This window comes from Antechinus flavipes, chromosome 5 (assembly GCF_016432865.1).
Source record: "Antechinus flavipes isolate AdamAnt ecotype Samford, QLD, Australia chromosome 5, AdamAnt_v2, whole genome shotgun sequence".
In the NCBI taxonomy this organism is placed as follows: domain Eukaryota; kingdom Metazoa; phylum Chordata; class Mammalia; order Dasyuromorphia; family Dasyuridae; genus Antechinus; species Antechinus flavipes.
Window position 1 is genome coordinate 59,957,328 of NC_067402.1, and position 22,789 is coordinate 59,980,116.

The following is a 22,789-nucleotide window of genomic DNA, read 5'->3' on the forward strand; positions in this document are numbered from 1 at the left end:
AAGATTGAAGTTCATCTTCTTCAGAGAGTGATCACAAACTTGATCTTAGTCACAAATAAATCAGTTAAAACTGAAGTATCTGCTTTGCTATCACTTTAGTCACTACTAATAATTATTCTAGAAATGAACAATTAATTCAGCGAGTCATTTCTGAGGGTTGACTGTTTTTGATAGGCTAAATACTATTTGATCTAGAAGTCATCTCTATATTATGTGAATCACTAATATTCTCCCATGAAGTGTCAATCAATAAATATTTATTAATTACCTACTATGTGGCAGGCACTGTGCTAAGCCTTGGGGTATAGATAGACCAAGTGATTTACAATATTTTATATAGAAGAAGACAATATGCAAAATGAAGCTGAAAAGCAGGAATGGGGGGAAAATAAAATCCATCCATCATTGGAGCATGATGAAGTTCAGTTCAAAGAATGCATCTAATAGGAAATGAAGAAATATCCGATTTGCGAGACTTTTTAAATTAGAAACTTTGGTAGGGGTTCTTTGCTCATCCCTCCTGCCTTCCTTCTCTTTTCCAGGCACCATGCTAAGTGTTCAGAATACAAAAAAGGCAAAAGACTGTCCCTACAGAAAAGCAGAAGATGCTGATGAGATGTGAGTACCAAAGCTGATACAATTTCATCTGTAAAATGAGGAGATCTCTAAGGCCTGTTCTAGTTTTGAATCCTATTATACCTTTGTCCCTTTGGAACACCATTTGATTAAGACTGAGTTTTTTTCTAATAACATTGCTTCTAATCAGTACCAAGACAATATATGGGAGTCTACTGTTCTCCTGAATATATCTTTTACTAACAAACACTTATCCTGAACTTTCCTAGATAAGGCAGATAGAAATTAAATAATTTTGGACAGAGAACTTCTGTCTCAAAATGATTATCCTTGCACTGCTTTTGCTAACAAATGATTCCCCCTCACCTAGCAATGATAACATGATTAGACTAGGTGTCTCAAAATGCCAGAACAAGCCTTATTATCCAGGAAGAGATGGTATTTGTCTAGAGTAACAAACATTATTGGCATTCAAATGCTGAGTAACTGTTTGGTAGAAGCCCGAAAAAAAGATATTTTATCTACAAAGTCTGCTTCAAAAAGAAATAGAATTCAAGAGAAAAGTTTTAGATCCTGTAGTTTCCAATTCTGCTTACTTTGAATAAGGGGAAGAAGAGGAAAGGTTACAAATGGGGAGTTAGAATATGTCTAATGATTTTACCCAAAAAACTCTCAGGGCTACCTGTATGAGTAGGGAAAGTTAAGAAACAAAGCTAAGCCTCCTTTCCCGCCCTTCCCCCATCAGTCTAGCATAACTTCTTTATCTCCTGCTCTGAAATACAATTCCCAGTAATCTACCATGATATCTGGCATTACCAGCTTGGCCATTCTTTGGAATTAAAATATTGATCATTATACTCTTTGAGGACTAACATATTACCTCTTAATAGGATTTATTTATTAGTTAAATAGACGGTCACCAAGCAAGACCTTGAGGAAATAGGTCCCAGAGCAAGGAAAGAAAGCAACCAGATGGTGTCCCATAGTTGGAGGTCTATAACAGCAGGAAAATATCAGTTGCTTGAGAGGTTGTCTTACAAGAAAGGACGCTGAAAAGGGCAAGGAGATACAAAAAAAAATTTCCAATTTCATATTTTTGCATAGAACCCATTTAGGAGGCTAAGCTTCCTACTGTCTTGTAGTAGTAGCTCTATATTATCCATTCCAATGAAGAGTAGCCTGATGAATCATAGATGAAAAATTTTGTTTGTTGATAATTGTGTCTAGAATCTGTGACTAGCAACTGCATGATTTCAGAAGTAGAATTTTAGGATGAATGTTCATGTCCTTTGTTTCCTATGGTGTAATGGGATCAATGTTGATAGAATCAGGTAGTTCTTATAAAAGGCCTTTTAAGTTTCCAATTTCTGGATGGAATTGATCTAAAGTTGTATTTGAAAGTTATCCAACCCCCACTTTCTCCTCTACTCACTCTAAAAACATCTCATTTCTCTTATTCTCTTATCTCTCTGATTGCTTCTTTTCATATTCTTGATGGCTCCTTGTCCTGTTGCTGAGATGGATTTTTCCTAAAGTTTTGTCTTTGATCCTCTTCTCTTTTCTCTCTATGTTCTTTCCCTTAGCCATTACAGCTACTCCCATGGTTTTAGTTATCACCTCCATATGGATTGTTCTTGAAAAGGATCAGTGATATCAGGAAAATAATGACTTGACTTGCAAGTGAATTGAATTTAAGTAAGACAGAATTCTGTAAAGTCACCAGCTTCACTCTCTCTTCCAGAGTTATCAGAGACCTGTGGCAAAACATAGATCAGGATGATTATCGATGGCCCAGGATAATATGGGAGACCTTGGCCTTTTTAACTAAGCTTTTCCCAGGTCTTAGTTTGTCTAAGGCCCACCTCTATCGAAGTGACTCATAAACAAACCTATTATTTCTAAGCCTGACCTCCTGAACTTTAGAACTGCATTGCCAACTACCTACCATCTTTATCTGGTTGTCCTAATAGAACCTCCAGCTCAATGTAATATTAGCTTAGAGCCATAGGATTTAAAGCTGAATCTTAAACCCCAGCTAGTCTCTTTTCTCCTAGATTTTCTCTTCTTTTAGTTTTTATTACTTTAGCAAGTGGTGCTACATCCACCCAGTGTCTTAAGTTCAAAACTTTGAGGTTATTTTTTTGCCTTACTGTAGCCAGTCATGGACCGAGTACTTTCAACTCTTCTGCAATATTTCTAGCATAAGCTCTCTTCTCTATTTATGTTGTCTCTATCATTTTAAGAACCCTTTTTTATACTCCCACTTGAGCAGTGTAAATAACATCCCACTCCATTCTCTCTTGTCTATAATATATTCTTTCTACCAAACTCCTCTTCCTTATGTAGAGACCTGGTCACATCACTCAACTTATCAAAAACATTAAGTGGCTGCCTATCTCTTTGTTATTTTACAAGTAAAGTTGCATTGAAAAGAGTATTTGAGGCTTCCCAGAGTTTAGTTCCCTTTCTAGCTTCTTGCCATTTCTGATTTTATTATACACCATTCTGATTTCTACACTTTATGCTTTGGCCAAACTGGACCCTGTTCTCATAAACACGCTTATGCTCTCCTACTTTTATTCCTTTGCTCAAAACATTTCCTGTCCCTGCAATGTCTACCTTCCCTCTTTTTACCTTCCTCTCTGTTCTATAAAGTTTGACCCCTCCAGGGACCTCTGCTGTAAGGACCTCCCCCTGTCCTGGCCCCAACCTCAGACTCTTATGTAATTACCATTTCATGATATATATTCCAGTTATTTGTATAAGTGTCTTAGCTCCTGGAAGACAAAGAATATGTCTTACTTAAATTTTATATCCTACCCAGAATCTAGTATAGTGTTCTGCATTAATAAATGTTGGTTGAAAAGAATTGAAATGCCAATATATTTGTAAAAATGGAATCCATTTCTCAAAAACTAAATACAATTATCCCTTCCATATTGTTATTTTCCCTATCATGTTTTCGATGTATATCACAAGTTGGCATAATAAATTAAATGAGAATTTGGCAGGGAAGTTGTGGAAGCTCAGAGGACATATTATAAGATCAGCAGGCAACACAGAAAAAGGTTAGAAACTCTGAAATGCATAAAATATACATAGAAAATTGTATATCAACATATTTGATCTTTTAATATCATAATAGTTCAGACTCCTTTTCTGTCATGAAGGGAGGGCCAAAAATTTTACATGGATTTTCCAAAATGTGGGGGCACTATACTCCTAGCCCCCATGACATGAAAAGGATAATTATAAAAGCTTTCTTAATGATAACACCATACATATACATATATATATGTATATTTGGTTATATATATGTATATATGGTAGTGTACAGATATGCACAAATACATGTGTCTGTAGTGTGTATAGTACACATAATGGGGATAACCTATATGTTTAATGGATAGAATACTAAACTTGGAAACAATAAAATTTGAATTGAAATCCTTCCTCTGATACTAACTAGCTATGTATGTATCCATATGTATCCATAAGTGACTTTTCTAAGCATCAGGAAACTCGAAGACAGTATATTAGAGATAGGTCATAATTTGCATTGGTGGAAGGAAGTTTCCCTATGCACAAAATCATACAGCCTTGATACGTTGTAATATGTACAGATGCAGAAGGCTTCCTGGAGGAGGTGAGATTTTAGTTGGGACTTAAAAAGGGCCAGGGAAACCAGTAGGTGGAGTTGAGGGGGAAGAGCATTCCAGGCGTGGGTGCCAGCAAGGGATTAAAAAATGCTTAGAGCTTAGGGATGGAAAATCTTGTTGGTGAAAAAGCCAAGAGGCCAGTGTCATTGGTTCAAAGAGTATGTTTAGGGGAGTAAGATATAAGAAAATTAGAATGCTAGGGAGGGGCTAAGTTATTAAGGGCTTTGAATGCCAAGCAAAGCACTTTGTATTTCATATTGGAAATAGTAGGGAACCATTGAAGTTTATTGAGGTGAGGATGTGTGTGTGTCTGTGTTTATGTGAGACAGAGAGACAGAGAGAAAGAGACAGAGACAGAGAGAAAAGAGAAGAGAGACAGCGACAGAGAGAGGGAAAGAGAAGAGAGAGAGAGAGAGAGAGGAGAGAGAGAGAGAGAGAGAGAGAGAGAGAGAATGTTAGATATGTGTTTTAAGAAAATCATGTTAGTGGCTAAATGGAGAATGGATTGAAATGGGCAGAGGCAAACAAATGTAGAGAGTAGAGATATGGCTTTGGAATCAGAATACCTTCCTTCCAATACTGTCTCTGACATGACGGCTGCCTGAATCTGGAGGAAACACTTAACTTTTTAGCATCCCCATGTAACTCTCTAAGACTGTAAATCATATTTTACCTAGTAGAGAAACTTCCTCACCAAGAGCTCCCTCCCCAATAGAATCCCCAGATCCAGTTTTTTAAAACCACAAACACACACACAAACACACTACAAATCACTCTCAAGACTCAATCTACAAAAGGGAATTTCATCAATACAGAACAAATAGGGGATTTCAAATGCAGGAATCTCATTTTCTATTAAAACCCCAGAAACTGAAGCTCTTAATTCAGGACCTACTTTTATCTCTGGTTTAGTCTCCAGAAAAGGTAGTAGGTAGGCAAATAACAGCCAGTGGGACAGAAGAGGACCCAATGAAAATGACAATCCTCAATAAAGACTATAAGAAAAGGTCATTCTTCACCTTGGCTTTAGTATCACTGGCTTTTAGGAAGTCAGAGAAGATGGGAAAAAGGGGCATCCAGCACAGAGGTTAACCTGAGTCACCATTTTGCCATTTGCCTATATATAGTTCTTATATATAGTGCTTGAATTTTTACAGGGAGATTGGATCATTCTTTCCATTTAAGTTCACAAATGCTGTTCAGAAGCCACTGCTTCCTAAATTTTTTACTGCAATTTTAAATATTATATTGATAATTTTCAGATGGGATAACTTATTATTGTTGCTTTTCTTATTTGTGGATTGGATTGGTTAGATAACATAGTATTATAGTGGAATAAGTACTGAGTTTGGAGGGGAAAATGTAGGCTTGAATTGTAGCTCTGCTATTGGCTCATCATGCCAGCTTAGGAGTCACTACCTCTGATGGTTATTTTCTTCATCTGTAACACAGGAGATGATAATATTTATGCTACTAACTTCAAAGCTGGGCTGTATGGATCAGATGAGATTATATATATATATATATACATATATATGTGTTTTATGTGTTTGTACAGATTATATATAATATATATTGTAAAGTATATATTAATCAGTATTTATTTGGTATCCACTATGTTCAAACACTGTGCAAAATACTGAGGGTACAAAAAGAAGCAAGACAATTGAGCCCTCAGAACCTCATAATATAATGAGAGAGACAACAAATATATCCAAAAATTAATATGTCAGATAAATAGGGAATAATTAACAGAGAAAAGGCACTAAAATTAAGAGGAGTTGGAGAAGATTTACTATAGAAGATGGAATTTTAGTTGGGACTTAAAGGAAGCCAGGAAAGGCAGAGATAAGGAGGTAGAGCATTCTTAGCAGGATGGTAGCTAGGGAAAATACTCAGAGCCAAGAGATGGAGTATTTTGTTATTAGAACAGTCAGGAGGTCAGTGTCTCTGGACTGAAGAGATTTGGAAAGGGCAACAACAAGCAAAAGGTTTTATATTTGATCCTGAAGGGAATAAGGAGCTACTGGAGTTTACTGAGTAGAGGAGATGTCTAGGTTGGACCTGCCCTTTAGGAAAATCACTTTGACAGTGAAATGGAAGATAGACTGGATCAGGGACAGATGAGGCAGGAAGACCACCCCCTCCCTCACCCAAGCAGGCTAATGCAATAATCCAGGTATGATTAGAACCTTCACCAGGCTTTTTGGGAGGATGGCAATGTCAGGTGAGAAAAGAGGGTGTATTTGAGAGATGTTACAAAGATGAAATCCATAGGCCTTGGCTACAGATACGAGTTTAAGATGACTTCTAAGTTGTCCAGTGATAGACAGTATTGCTCTTTCTTTATCCTCCTCCTCCTCTTCCTCCTCCTTCTCTTCCTCTTCCTCTTTTTTTCTCCTCCTCCTCCTTCTCCTCTTCCTTATTCTCTTCCTCCTTCTCTTCTTCTTTTTCCTCCTCCTGCTCTTTCTCTTCCTTCTCCTCCTCCTGCTGCTTATTTCTTTTTTTCCTACTTCTTTTTTCTTCTTTTCTACTTCCTTCTTTTTCTGCTTCTGCTTCTCTCTATGTGTATATATGTGTCTGTGTATACACATATATATGTGAGTTTATATATTTATATGTAAATATATACATACAGAGAAAGCTTACATCTGTAAAACCTCAAGTGCAATATAAATGTCAGCTGATATAAAAATTACTTCTAAAATTCTTAATACATTTTGTTAGAACTTGGAATAACATTTTTAGTTCTATTGTCTCATACCGTTGTATTGACAAGTTCTAAGTATATTGCTATTATCCATATATTGACATAACAGGTGTATCATTTGATAATTTCCCATTGAGAAGATAAATCACAGCATTTTAGAATAAGTGAGGACCTCAAAAATCATTTTGTTAAATTTTTTTATTTTTACAAATAAGGAAACAGAAGCTCAGAGAGTAAAAATGTTTTGTCTTAAATCCCACAGCTAGTTAGAGGAAGCTCTGGGACAGTACAGTACCTTCCTATGCTCTTCCTCCATACTGCTTTTCTGTTTAAAAGATTATAAAACTTGTTTCTACTTAAAGAGCTGATATTTTCAGCTTACCTCTTTCTTTTTATTGTTTTAATGAGACATTAGACCCTGGTGGACATCTGGAATTCTATTTTTCATATATTGTATGGAAATCTGAGAGTAATTCAGTATAACATTTTGGGTAAAACAAAGTAGAAAAAAAATGCCTAATGGTTATTTTTTGTGGAATACACAGTTTTAAAAATGAAAAATAGCCTTCAAGGGATGCCATATGTGCTGTTAAAAAGCAAAAACAAAACAAAACATACAAACAAAAAACAAAACAAATAATAACAGAAGCAATGGATTATATCCCATTAAAGAAAACCTGGAGAATCAGAATTACTGATCGGCAGCTCTATTCCTTTACCAGTAGTTTCCTCTGTTGCTAGTAATGGATGCTTTCTGGGAACTATGCCTTAAGGTATTTCTACTGCAGTGGAGAAGTGATCTTTCTATTATAATGCTATATTCAATTTATTCAGAAAACTTAGAATATAACATGAAACACTGAATGTTTTGACTGCAGAAATGACTGCCTAAAGATGCAGCTTCGGTTCACACACATTAAAATAACATTAATGTATCAGTAGAGAACTCCAGGGCACAAAAAAAGAACAAGTATGGCAGGGATTGTTCCATGAGAATATCACCATCTCTCCTAACATGAGTAAGTGAGTAAAACAATGTGAGATTTTTCAGTTTTGTATACTGCTCTTTCAACACTATATACTTCCAAATGTCAAGAGGGTACTTTGGGCATGTTCCCCATCTGCTTAATGATTTAGGTTACCACACAAACTTAATTACAGCAACCTAGCAAGTTTGTTGCATGACGCCAGTAGAGCAATGGAATCAGCAGTCTCACTATCCACCAAGAGATATTTATTGAGTGTGCATGATCAGCAGTCTCTTTGGCTTTTTGTCAGAGTTTGAGAATGAAGGACAGTTCACAAATGAGACAAGCAGCTTTAAGCACAAAATCAAGACTTCCATTTGCTGGCTTATCTAAAAATTGGGGGCCAACCAATATCCGGTTTTGATATGTGGTAGCAAGTTATGAAATAATGTTACTATTGGACCTTACCGTCTGAGTGGCGTCCTATAATTCTTGAGCTCTTCATTACTGTGGTGCAAATTACACATGTCCTGTTTTAGTCTCCTACAGCTCCTTCGGGAGATATAGATCTCCACTATGCTGGATGCTGGTGAGCCTTTTCAGATGGAAAAAAGCTGAAAGCAGGATTTCTTTGAATAGTTTCCTACATCAATACAGTTTAAATATCACCCTCAGTTTTGTATAACTTAGTGGTGGGTGGAGGAAAGCTGCAGGTGCATCTCTTAGCCATCACATAGAGGAAGGATAGGGTTTTCTTTATGCCTTTATAATTTAGCCCCCTTTATAGCATGGGTTTCATGAGATAATTATGAAATACTAAAGCAAATCAGGGGAACAGGCAGGCTGAACATGCTAACACTCTAATTTTGTATAGAGGATGATTACTGTTATTATTATTTACAGAGCATAAGAAGTGTACCTAATTCTTTATAAACATGTAGGAAGCCAAAGAATTTGCCCAGAGGTGCCTATGATCTAATTGCTTGAATTAAACAATATAAAATGAAAAATGCTTCAGTGTCAAAATAGAAAGGGAAAGGGGAAGGAGGAAAGCAGCACTGGCAGCCTAGACCAGAGCAACTAAATCTTTTAGGAAGAATTTGAAGAAAATAAGCAAGAGAAACTATTTACAGCATTGTGGAAGCTATTCTTAATAAGATAGGAATAATCTCTAAGAAATGTGTTCTCCTTCTGAGACGATCTCCCATTTATACTCCCATACATACATTTGTATGTACAGTTTTTTGGTATGCGATGTCCCCCATTAGAAGGTGAACTCTTGGGGCAGCTAGGTGGCGCAATGGATAGAGCACCAGCCCCGAAATCAGGAGACCTGAGTTCAAATCCCACCTCAGACACTTAACACTTCATAGCTGTTTGACTCTGGGCAAGAGTAACCCCAATTGCCTCAGGAAAAAAAGTGAACTCTTGGATTGTAGTTTTATTTTTGCATTCCCAGTAATTAGCACAATAGTCTGGAATATAGTGACTATTAAATGTTTGATTTATTACATGTGAAAGTGTGTCTACAAAAGTGCATGATAATTTGAAATTATTCCCTAAATATTTCTTTAAAACTGTTTATTTTCTCATCAGTTCTGGAATGCCCATACATCCTTTGTGCAAATACTAGAGAAAAGACAAAGGGAGGAAAAAGACAGTCCAGATATACTTTAGACCAAGAATCCATAACCATTTTTATGTCATGGCCTAGTTTGACAGTTTGACAATCTATGGACCTCTTCTCAGAATAGTGTTTCTAAATGTATAAAATTAAGTGAATAGGAACAAAGAAGAAACAAATTATATTGAAATACAACCATTAAATACACATATGTATATAATACATATGTATTAAAAAAATTTTCGGACCAAGTCAAGAGCTCCTACATTAGAAAATGATACAATAATAACAGATTCCCCTTCCTACTCTTTCTTCTTTTTCTTCCTCCTCTTCCTTTTCCTCTTCTTCTTCTTTCTCACTTTCTTCTTCCTCTTTTTCTTCTTCCTTGTTTCTTTTTTCCTCTTCCTCTTCATCTTCTTCCTTTTCCTTCTTTACTCCTTTTCTGTTCTCTTCTTTCTTCAACCTTTTCCTCTTCTTTCTCTTCTTTGTTTTCTTTTTTCTTTTTTCCTCTCCTTTTTTCTTCCTCCTTCTCATTCATTCTTTCTCTTCTTCTCCTTTCTCCTCTTTTTCCTCTTCTTCCTTCTCTTTCTTTTCTTCTTCTCCTATTCCCCTCTTCTTTTTCTTCCTCCTTTTCCTTTTCTTCTTTCTCTTCTTCCTCTACTTTTCAACCTTTTCCTCTTCTTTCTCTTCCTTGTTTCTTTTTTCCTCTCCTTTTTTCTTCTTCTTCTCCTTTCTCCCCTTTTTCCTCTTCTTTCTTCTCTTTCTTTTCTTCTTCTCCTTGTTCTTTTTCTTCTCCTATTTCCCTCTTCTTTTCCGCCTCCTTTTCCTTTTCTTCTTCTTTCTCTCCTTCCTCTAATTGCTCTTCCTTCTCTTCTCTTTCTCTTCTCCTCCTTCTTCTTCTCTTTCTTCTTCCTCCTTTTCCTTTTTTTCTTCTTTTTCTTCTTCCTCCTCCTCTTCTTTTTTTTCCTTTTCAAATGGAATGTCATCCTGTTTTCTGATTCTCTAGAGCATGTCAGCAAATTATTCTTTCCTTAATTTAACTGGAAAAAAATGGCCTTGTTTAAAAAAATCCCCAAGGAATCAAAATGAATAGTAAAATAGAAAATGAAATTAAAAAAAAAAAAACCCTTTCAGTGGCTGATCCTCATGCCTGGAATGCACTCCCTCCTTAACTTCAACTCACAAAATTCTCCTTCCTTCATGACACAGCTCAAGTACTACCTTCTACCAGGTTGCACTTCTAGACTGTAGGAGATAGGTAGACCGGATCTTCAGAAATAGAAGCAGACAAAGGAAGACTAGTCTGGCTGAATAAGCAGGTAATTTTACAAACTGTTTCACCAACTCATTATAACAACTCAAGTAATCATCTTTCCTTGTCCAGTTAAATGTTGCAGAATGCTGTTAACTAGATGTAATCTTAATCAGGCCTGAAAAGCTATATGAACCAAGGCTAAAGCTTTGGAACCTGAGCTACTTTCCTTAGTACACTAATGTATTTCTTTTCCCTATCTAATTTGACTATTCACTTTTTCTGACTTCCAACCTTCAGGTCTAATGGTAGATAAATTTTTTGCTGTGCTCTCAGAAATTAAATCTGAGGAATTCCTTCAAAATTCCAGCCCTTTCTTATCTCAATAAGCTTTCTTGGTTTAAAGAAATCATATTGTCACTAACTTTTGGTAATGAGCATCTCTGATCTAAACTAGACTGCTCCTTAGATGACTTACATATTCCACCCCACCTTGAATCCTTTCCATTTTGGAAGGGCCTGCTAGAGTTTGTATTTATTTTTCTGACAGTCTTTGAGGATCCAGGGTCACCTTCACCCCACCCCTCATCATAGCATGAAGATATCAGAGTAAAATAATAGAAGAAAAACATCCAAATATCCATTCAGGGATCCATGATTTCTTTGATGTGAGTCCATACTCCACCAGTGCAGATTCTAACTCATCTATGCCCTAATGAATCATGTTCCAAAGTTGCTATAGCTAAGAATGTCATCAACTTTCAGTAAACCTTTGATGAGCCTCTCTTAACTTAACAGAGCTTATCTTTAGGCAATAGATATATTGCTGTCTGATCTTCATTCTCACGGAGGATCAAAAACATCAAGAGGGTGATGTCTTAACTTGCAGATAGTCTGGTAGAATGTAAGCTTCCAAAGGGAAGGGATTTTAAAACTAGCACCTAGCAGCATGCCTTGTACATAGTAGGTGTTTTACAAATGCTTACTGGACTAGATTTGACCCACACAAGCTTGTCTAGCTTGGTAGGATCTGTCAACTAGATGGTGTGGTAGACATAGCACAGTGGTCCTGGAATCAGAAAATTTCATCTTTATGAGTTCAAATCTGGTCTCAGACACTTACTGGCTGAGTGATCCTGAGCAAATCACTTAACCCTGGCCTCAGTTTCTCATTTTTAAAATTAATTGGAGAAAAAAATGTCCAAACATTCAAGTATCTCTGCCAAGAAAACCCTAAATGGTCACAGAGTTGACTGTAACTAAAAGACAACTGAAGAACAAGAAAGACTGTAGTGATGAATGTGGGGTCACTTCTATATCACTATGAGATGTTAAAGAAGGAGTCTAGTGAAAGGACCTTAAATTGGCTAATTGAAATGAATGGCAATTTTTTATTTCCACTATTGACTTTTTTTAAAGATTGCTAACTTCCATTCTAATGAATGGATGATCTTATAAATGCTGTTTGTTGAAGTGAAAATGATACTGCTAGTTGTGATTAAATGATCCTTTGCTTATTGTGGGTGGAAATGATATGAGCATTACTGAATGTATAAAGTATTATAAAATATTGTAAAACTTTATGATGGGATTCTAGGAAAGTACCACTTAAGGAGGAGGAGCCAAGGAATCAACTGGCAGATAACACATCAATTTGTTAACATGGTAAGGGGAGTAGAAGAGGCTTCTGGGCTCTAGTGGGTGGGTTAGGACCCATACTAATGAAAATCTTTTGAAAGCTAACTTTCCCTGTACCCTCTGCTGGAAATTCTGATTTGGTGGGAGATGTAAGAAGAAATGTGAATTTAGAAGCTGAAAAAAAGAGTTGATTTTGAGTCTAGGAAAGAGAAATGATCAGGAAGAAAAACCTCTGGTGACTTTAATTTTGGATAGCCATTTAGAGCCTTGGGCTAGGTTTACTTAGGATCATAGATTCATAGTTGAAAAGACCTCAAAGGTCAATGAATCTAATTCTCTCATTTCACAGATAAGTGAACTGAGACCTTTCCCTCTTGCCACAAAGTTAAATAACTTGCTTAGGATCACCCAATAAGCATTTGAGGCAAGGTCCAAATCAAGTTCTTTCTGGTTCAAAATCCAGCATTCTCTTCACCATATCACTCTGCCTACCTAGTGGTGAAAAGCCTGCTCTTTCTCTCTCCTTTCTTTTTCTCCCTCCCTCCCTCCTTTCTTTTTCTCTTTGTCTCTCTGTCTGTCTCTCTCTAAATGTCTCTCTGTTTCTCTCTCTCTCTCTCTCTCTCTCTCTCTCTCTCTCTCTCTCTTTCTCTATCCCTATCTCTCTCTTCCTCCTCTCTATTCCCTCATCTAGACTGAAGACATATGTTAGAGCACTGGCCAAAACAGAAATAAGTTAGAAATGAGAACAGAATTCCCAAAGTATATCACTTTGAATTCAATAATTCCTTATTTGCCTACATTTTAAAAAATCAATAAGCAAGAGTGTTTGCTCTGAATCAAGAACATAAGGAGTAGCTAATTTTTTTTAGGGGAACTTAGCCTGCCAGTAAAAGGTGTAATCCTTGTTAACTCCTTTTATGAACTAGCCCACTTACTAAATGTCACACAATGGCTAGTACATTAAGAACTTAGCCTGCCTTAATGATGTTTTCCTCATTGTTATGGTATCTTTTCAAATTCCAATAGGGACCTTCATCCAAATCTTTCCGCTTGGTAAACATAAACTTCCTTTTGGAATTTAGCCCACCAATCAGTGGCATTATAATAAAATCTTTGCCTCTTTATTTGGAAAAAAGAAGAAGGAAAAAACTGGAGACATTAAGACTGAAAAGAAAAGCAATAAATGAAATAATCTTATTCTACTGGACAGTAATGGAGGGAATGGCTATAAGTATATACAAAATGACTATAAAGACAAAAAATAAAAAAGTAGTACATGAAATATAACAAGTACATATAAATGTAATAAGAATAAATATAAAGAGTTAATAATTAGGAGTCAGAGTCAAGATGGTAGCATAAAACTGGACTCACCAAGATCTCCCCTAAACCCCTCCAAATTCCTATAAATAATGACTTTAAACAAATTTTAGAGCATCAGAACCCACACAGTATGGAACATTTCCCAGCTAAAACAACTTAGAAGATAAGCAGGAAAGGTCTGTGGCACCTGGGTGACAAGGCAGCACAGCCATAGCCAAAGTCTCAGCAAAACAGGAATGGACCTTGGACCTTTGAATCAACAACACAATAGTGGTTTCTACACCTCTCATCCCAGAGATACAAAAGATGACTTAGAAGATGATGTAGAAGATTGGCAGGAAAGATTTATCAAAAGGTAAGAGGTTCTTGGGAACCTGGCAATCCAGAAGTGGGAATGGGTGTGGGTGGCAGTGGCGGCTGCAGCTTTCAGAGGCCTCAATTACATGAGATCTCTTTACTAACACTGAGGAAAAACTCTATTGCTTTAGTATACTAGAACTTACAGCCACACTAGAGATGGCATTTCTCATGGCTCCAGGGCAGAAAAGCGTGCTTGTGGTCAGCTTCCCAAGGGGATCTCTGATAACAGCTGCACAAAACTCCTGAAGTTTGGGACAGTGCACCCTCCATCCTGGAAATAGAGCCCTACTTTAACAAATAGTTGAAATCACAGTAATAGGCTAGGAAAATAAACAGACAATAGAAAAAGATTCTGACCATAGAAAATTAATATGGCAACAAGGAAGATCAAAACACACTCAGAAAAAGATAAAGTCAAAGCTCCTTCATCCAAAGCCTCCAAAAAAAAATAAGAATTAGTTTCAGGTCATGAAAGAGCTCAAAAGGGATTCTGAAAATAAAATAAGAAAGATAGAGGAACAATGGGAAGAGAATTGAAAGTGGATCAAAAGGAAATATAAAAAAGTTAATGAAGAGAATACCTTAAAAAAACAAAATTGGCCAAATGGGAAAGAAAGTACAAAAGTTTACTGAGGAAAATAATTTCTTTAAAATTAGAATTAAAGCAAATGAAAGCTAATAACTTTATAAGAAATCAAGAAACAAAATAAAAAAGAATGAAAATTAGAAAACAGTGCAAAATATCTCATTGGAAAAAAAAAAACAACTGACCTGGAAAATAGATACAGGAGAAATAATTTTAAAATTATTGGTCTACCTGAAAGTCATGATCAAAAAAAGACCTGGGATATCAATTTTCAAAAAATTATCAAGGAAAACTGTCCTTAATCAGAGGGTAGAATAGAAATTGGAAGAATGCACCAATCACCTCCTGAAAGAGATTTCAAACTGAAAATTCCCAGGAAATAGTCAAATTCTAGAATTCCCAGCTCAAGGAGAAAATAGAAAGAAACAATTTAAGAATAGTAAAGTCATAGGATAACACAAGATTTAACAGCTTCTATATTAAAGGATTGAAGGGCTTGGAATATGATATTCTAGAGAGCAATAAAGCTAGGATTACAACCAAGAATTACCTATCCAGCAAAACTGAGTGTAATCCTTCAGGAGAAAAGAGGGAAATTCATTGACATAGAGGACTTTCAAGCATCCATGATGAAAAGACCAGAGCTGGATAGAAATTATGATTTTCAAATACAGGTCATAAGAGAAGTTAAATATGAAGGAATAATATCTAAAAAATAAAACTAAGGGGAGAGAGACAAATATACTGGAAGAATGGGAAAGGAAAAAATATAATGGCATAAATTACCTGCCATAAAAGAAAGAAGAAAAAAACATCAAGTGGAAGAGAAGAGGAAGGAGGGGAATGATTGAACCTTACTCTCATAAGGATTGATGTAAAGGGGAAGTAACAAACACACCCGATATGGATTTAGAAATCTCTCTTACCCTGTAGAAAATAGGAGGGGAAGGGGATATGCAAAAGACTTTGGGTAATAAAAGAGAGGGCATATTGGGGGAGAGCGTGGTCATAACAAAACCCTTTTGATGAGGCTCTGGATGAAAGAGAGAGAGAATAGCATAAGTGGGGGGGATAAAATTAGCAATAGCAATTGGGAAAATAATTTTGAAGCAAGTTCCTCTGATGAAGGCCTCATTTCTCATATATATATATATATAAAACTGAATCAATTTTGTAAAAAAAAAAAAGAGTCATTCTCCAGTTGATAAATGTTCAAATGATATGAAAGGGCCACAAAATCACGAATATCCTTTGATCTAACAATACCATTACTAGGCCAGCATCCCAAAAAAGATTTTTAAAATGGATGAGGACCTCTATGTACAAAAATATTCATAGCAATCTTTTTTCAGGGCAAAAAACTGGAAACTGAGGGGATGCCCTTCAATAGAGAAATGGCTGAATACAATGTGGTATGTGATTATGATAGAGTATTATTATTCCATAGGAAATTATGAGCAATATGCTCTCAAAATAAATCTGCAAAGTTCTCCATGAACTCAGGCAAAGTGCACTCCACAGTATACAATGTAGAATGATCAACTAAGAATGACTTTGCTATTCTCATCAATGCAAGGTTCAAAACTACTCTGAAGGACACATGATGAAAGATGCTATCCATACCCAGAGAAAAATTGATTGTGTCTGAATAAAAACTGAAGCATACTATTTTTCTTTACTTTTTTTTTGGGGGGGGGAGATTTCGTGTCTTCTTTCACCACATGACTTTTAAGGAAATGTTTGCATAACTTCACATGCACCTTCTTATGGAGGATGAGGATGGGGAGGAATGGAGAGGATCTGGAATTCAAAATTTTACAAGAAATGGATGGGATTTTATGAGATGGAGTTGAGGAGGAAATATTCTCCAAGAAGGGGGAGAGATAATACAATAGCATGGATGAGTACGGAAGGTGGATTTCTATTTTTTTCCTATCTTACTCTCCCCTTTGGTTCTTTAGCCATTCACAAATCCAATCCCATTCCCAATAAACATGTTATAGTTTGATCTGATCCATTTCAAACTTGGGCTAGTTTATTCTTCCTGGATTCTCTACACTTTTTCTTGGAAGCTCACCATATTGATACTGGACTTAATTCAGACACCTAATCCACATTAGCACTTAACTAAATTTTACAACTTCCAAATTCAAATGATCCACCATATTTAGCCCCCCAAATAGAAGGGATTAGAGGTATCTACTACAACAGCCAGACCTAGCTTCTTGTTCTTTCACGTAATCAGCTGAAAAGCACTTCCAGAGGAAAGAACAAAGTTACCATTTTAGTTAGAGAATATATTTCTAAAATGTTGTGTTTTTCCTCTTTCAGCCGTTCCCTCCTTTGAAACATATGGTTTACTAGCTATTTATGATCATTTTTAAAAAATCCTCTTTTTTCTTTTGTCTTCTGGCAGTTTTCTTTGCAATTATCAATTTTACTTGAAAGTTGTTGATAATATTTTTTCACCTTCATCTTGGAGAATACAGTAAGATTATTGTTTTTACACCGACATAGGAAGTTACATCTAATAAGAGATTAAGGCAGTGATGAAACAAATATATGTGGATAACAACTAAGAAATAAAATTCTAAATATTCTCTTAGAGACCTTACTACAATAAATTAAAAGAAGAAAAAAAAATCAGTGAAAGCAAAACAATAAGAAAATTGGACCATGAATGCTAGATGATGCTGGAAAGGTCTTATTGCCTTGTGTGTGTGTGTGTGTGTGTGTGTGTGTGTGTGTGTGTGTGTGACAGACAGTAAAGTGACTGCTGCCATGGTAGACTAACCAGATTGTTCCATCACTGGGCTCTTTAAAGGGTGTAACATCTCCTCTGGATAGATTAATCCTTTAAACTCACTGGGTTTGCTCTTTGATGAGCAGCTACAGTCTTCTTCTATCTTTAGCCCCTAGTTTGGCTTGGTGGTCCTGGGTTCTCTTTGGCTACAATGTTATAGGACCTTTTAAAACTGAAATACCTTATTTTTCTTTCTGGTAGGAAAGAAAGATAGGATTGGACTCTTGGCTCAGGTTTCAGCAGAAGCCGCTTTTGATTCCCTCAGAACTCCATCCTTCCTGACTCAAGAGCTCTTTCCCTCAGTTAGACACTCTATTTTGCCACATGGAAGCCAAGAGTTACATTTTTCTATTATTATAAGATTATTATATTATAAGAATATAAACTTATTGTTCATATTTTCTTCCCATCCTATTCTATTAGATTTTCCCCATGAATTTACAATTTAAAATATTGTCTTCCATTGGTTCTTGGCTTCCATATCAATCTACTTGGCAAGGAGATCAAGTATAAGCTGATTTGCTTTAAACTTCCTCATTAAACTTGTTTCAAACTTATTCATTGTAGCAATTTCCCTAGGAAATCTCTATCAGCATCTGTTATTTTATCCATTTCTATTTTTTGCATCACTAGTTTATTTAAACAGATCAAGTGAGAACTAGTTTGGTTATATGCCATATTTTCAAATTTATATTCCAATTTGGTACTGATTTTAATCTTTGCTATAAAAACTCAATGGGTTGACTATATATAGACAGCTCATTTGGAAATCAAACCATTTTAATATGAGCTCCTTGAAGGTAGATTTGTTTTGGCTTTTCTTTGTATCCTCAGCCCTTAGCACATTGCCCTCCACATAATAAATATTTAATAAATACTTAATGACTGACTCTATAACATCTACATTGGTAACCTTTGGTTTATCAACTGTTAAAATATGACCCATTTAATTTTTTTATGGCCCATTTAATTTTGTGACATTATGCATGGCTACTCTTATCTAGAAACTTCTGGCTTTCTTGAAAAAACTATTTAAAATTTATAGATAAAAATTCGCATAAATGTACAAATCTTTGTTCTCTTTCGTGTCTTAACTCTGAGCCATATTTTCTAATATATTTTGCTACATTTCTTTGTGCTTACCTTTTCTTTGAAGTGATGGAATATTCAAATATATGTTGATTTCATTTATAGGGAGTTTGTTGTTTGTACTCTACTTTCTTCAACAGACTTTGGCAGATAAACTATATTTGTTTTCATGGAGCATTGCAAATGCTCATTACAAGCCATAAACAGGTGAACAAGGGTTTCATAAGATGATGATTCTTGTTGCCTTTGGATATTTGAAAAAATACTCTGCCTGCTCCTTTATGAGCTTCTCCAAAGAAAAAATACAAGTCATTCCTATAAACATTCTTTTGCTTCCTTTTATCATGAGAATGTTAGTATTCATATGGTCCCAAGTTTTTGTTTACTCATAAGATCGTCAAAGTTAAAAGTGGTCATTAAGTTCAACCTTTTTATTTAATGGATGAGGAAACTAAGGCTGAGAGAAGTTAAATAATTTATGCAGGGTCACACAGAAGAATTCCAACTCAAGCCTCCCCAAACCTAAATCCAGCACTCTAACTACTATATTACAATGCTTCTCTCGGTTGATTCATTACTCATTGGACAAGTTCTAATATTTAGCATCAAAAGTTTATATATGTGTGTGTGTGTGTGTGTGTGTGTGTATTAGAAATTTTGTTCTTAGTTCTCTCTACCCCTTTCTACTTTTCTGCCTAAAGGATCCAATAATCCTGAGGATCATTTTGTATTTTATCAAGTTCCCATTATGTCTTGGCCAGTTTACTTTGATGTGTCTCTCTCTGTAATCAAGCTATCTTTTGGAAAGTAGGTACAATCGCTCCATAACATACCAAAAATCTTTCCAGCTTCATGGAATCTGTCAGAACTTCTGCAATGCTGGTCTAACCTTAAAGAACCCAAAGTCCTCTCACCTCTAAGGGAGACATCAGAGCAGGATATTTACAACAGAATTGTAGAAACATACTGCATTCTAAAATCCAGCACATTACCACATGACCAATGTATTAACAGTTAAATAACAGTGTTTGGAATACTCAATTTTTTCCTGTTAGACTGACTTTCATCACAAAAAAAAAAATGAGCTCTGTAATTTTCAAGTAATGCATAGTATGTGGTCATTAATCAGTTGTAGAGAGTAATTTAATAAACCCTTTAATGTATCTTTCTTGGTATGAAATTTAATCTGACAATTTTCAGTGAAGACATTATCTATAAATGTTTTATCTGAGAGACTTCTTGATTATATTACTTTTCTAACTTTTAATTTATCTGTTTGAAAATTTGGTTTCTTGAAAAGAGAGTGTTGCCTCTAGGAACCAACCTGGATTTGGTAATTCTACCAAAATTATGGTAAAGCATTTCAAACTAAGGATTATTAACATATCATAAAGCATGAACTTTTAAGAGTAAAACCAAAGACCAGGAGAAGTTAACAGAAAAATTCCAATCTTTTCCACAAAACTCATTTATAGCTTTTTTTAAAAGTTACTTCTGTTGGTAAGATTTTATTTATCATGAATAGCATAAAGATTTGTTGATGTCTTTTAAAGGCCTTCCTATGAATCAAAACTTTTTAAATTATGGGTCACAATCCCATATAGGGTCATGTAGAAGTTGAAAAATTATGATTTATTATTAATAACTTTGATTTGAATACCTATCGTATCTATCTATCTATATCTATATCTTTATAGGAGAAAAAGTGTCTCAAATTGAAAAAGTTTAAGAAGCCCTGCTGTAAATGAAAGTGCAAAGTTCAATAGATATTTTTATCTTAATTTATATATCATCTTCCTGCATTGCACAAAGACATACACATAAACACAATATTAATATTGTAAGGTACAGAAAGAATGAGTTCTAAGAAAAGATCTTTCTTTGTTCTCTATTACAGAAAATGAGAAGCAACATCCAGAAGGATGGAAAGAAATTCCTCAGAAGCCTCTGGGGTTGTGTATGTGGGAGCTGGGGGAGTAAGAAATGAATTACAGGGTGCTACAGATTTAGTCAAAGGTATTTGCTGGAGAATTTAGATTAGAAATCTGTTTACTATGCACAGCTTAATTAAAAGTCATGGGTGTTATAACATAAAAGAATTCTTCTCCCCAACCCCATCTGAGGTATTCTTTATTTGTAAATATGATCATCTGGCATTGTAATTGCAATCCTTTGATAGAATGTATTTTTGTGGTTGATGATAGTGTTTTATTTTTTTTTAATTAAGGAATTAAAGCTAACTGCTCGTTACCCATTTCAGAGTGCTGATTTTTGACACTTTTCAAGAAATTCCCTTTCAACAAGCATTTATTAAATGGCTGTTATATGCCAGGCATTGTGCTTTGAAGTGGAAATAAAGAGACAAGGAAAGTTCCTACTCTCAAGAAGCACACACTCTTCCTTAACCTTGGCCCTACTTCACAAGTCACGTCCTTTGTTGGGACTGTAACTAAGTATTATCTTAAAAATACCCAAGAGCCTTTTTGTAGCTGTTAGGGAATCCAGCTTAAGATTTATTTCTCACAGTGACTAGGGCTCACCTTGGAGAAAAGAAATCTTGGAGTATTACTTTTTCTCCTAAGCAACTTATATGTCTAAGTATAAGTGAAGTGCTACTGTTGTAAAATCCCACAAATGCTAACTAAAATAACAATAATCAACAATTTCATCAAGGACTAAACTCCCTGAGGGCAGGATCTATCCATTGTTTCTTTTTACACCCTCAGCACTTAGCACAGTGTCTGGCACATATTAAGTGCTCAATAAATATTTAATGATTGATGGATACAGAGAATTTCCTATACCAAAGTTCCAGTCTCTACCCCTATCTTATGAGTCATAAATCACTCATCTTAAATTGCCCCTCTTAAAGCCAGCAATTGTTAACATCTCAAGCTTTTATGGAGTTTCATGGGATCATCTGTGTTAATTTAACCTGATAATAAAATACTTAGTTGGTGCTTTTATTAGAGTGACCTTTCTTTCATGTAGGTTATTTAGAAGTAAAACCAATCCTGCTTATCATAGTTTGACAGGGATAGGGAAAGTGATTACCTGTGTGTATCCACAAAAATATGAACCATTTATCAATATAATTAATATGATGTTACTTCATCTGTAAAACTGAATAAGTCAAATTTAGGATAGTTTAGAAGGTTCATTTGTTTCCTATATGCCATTTTACCATTTTAAAAAAGTGTCTCTGTGTCACTGACTTCAATTCCCCCTGCTAACCAGAATTAGCATGTTCAGAAGTCTTGCTGCAAAGTCATTACTGTTTCTGAAAGTGCATATTCAGTAGGGTTCTGGTTATGTAATTCATGAAGGGTAACAGCGGGTTGTGGTTCTGTTATTTATTCCTTAAAGAGATCTGCAAGAGGAAAAGAGAGAAACTAGAGGTTAAAGACCTTATTTCCTAATCTGACATCGCATTATCCTAATTGGGACGAATTTATTTCTGGCCTTTTAAAATTCACCCTCCAGGCAAACATATCCCCAGTTTTGTAGCTCGGTTCAGAATCTCTATCTCCTTTCTCTGAGTATCCTTTCCCAGTCAAAGGGCTTAAGAGGAAGAAAGTGGCAAATTCACCTTCAAGCGGATGTCTCCGCGGGTGTCTCGTTAATCTGTTTGCAAGTGCTCTGGCTTTGGGACAAGATGGCCGAGAAACTTTCTGCTGCTTCAGTAAGTTTCTCAGCTATTCTTCCAAGTAACTTTTCAAAGCTAAAACTTTATTTTAAGAAGTGAAAGTGTTTTTTCTCTGGGCTAAACTCTTCTCTCTCCATCTTCCCACCCCTCCCCAGCACGACCATAGGGGCTTTAGAAAAAAAAGAAAGAAAGAAGAAGAAACATCCCGCCAACCAGATAGAGTTTTGGAATCAGGTAGAAATGAAAATCGCAGTTAAAAACCGCGGCCACCGGACGGGGGCAAAATTGCTGGCGGCGGCGGCTGCGGCCGTCACTGCAGAGCGGCGGGAGCTGCGCAGCTGACGAGTAGAATTGACAGCGGGCTCTGGCGCTGATTACCTATTCCAGACTACGTGAGGGGAGTCAGCTTGGGCAGGACGCGACAACCCCACGCCGGGACGAGCTAGCGGGACAGCGGCGCTCGGGGAGGGGCGGCCGAGACACTGAGCCGGGCTGCGCCCCGCGCCCACAGCTAGCCGGCTTACAGCGAAAGAGACAACTTTTAGCCATCCGAGC

General features: G+C 36.0%; 1 long non-coding RNA gene across 1 annotated transcript; it reads left to right on the forward strand.

Moving 5' to 3' along the window:
- The first annotated feature begins 543 nt into the window (after nucleotides 1–543).
- LOC127539053 (uncharacterized) lies at nucleotides 544–21,559 on the forward strand. Its single transcript, XR_007947818.1, has 2 exons — nucleotides 544–618; nucleotides 20,486–21,559. It is a non-coding gene; the product is annotated as an uncharacterized LOC127539053 (long non-coding RNA).
- The last annotated feature ends 1,230 nt before the right edge of the window (nucleotides 21,560–22,789 follow it).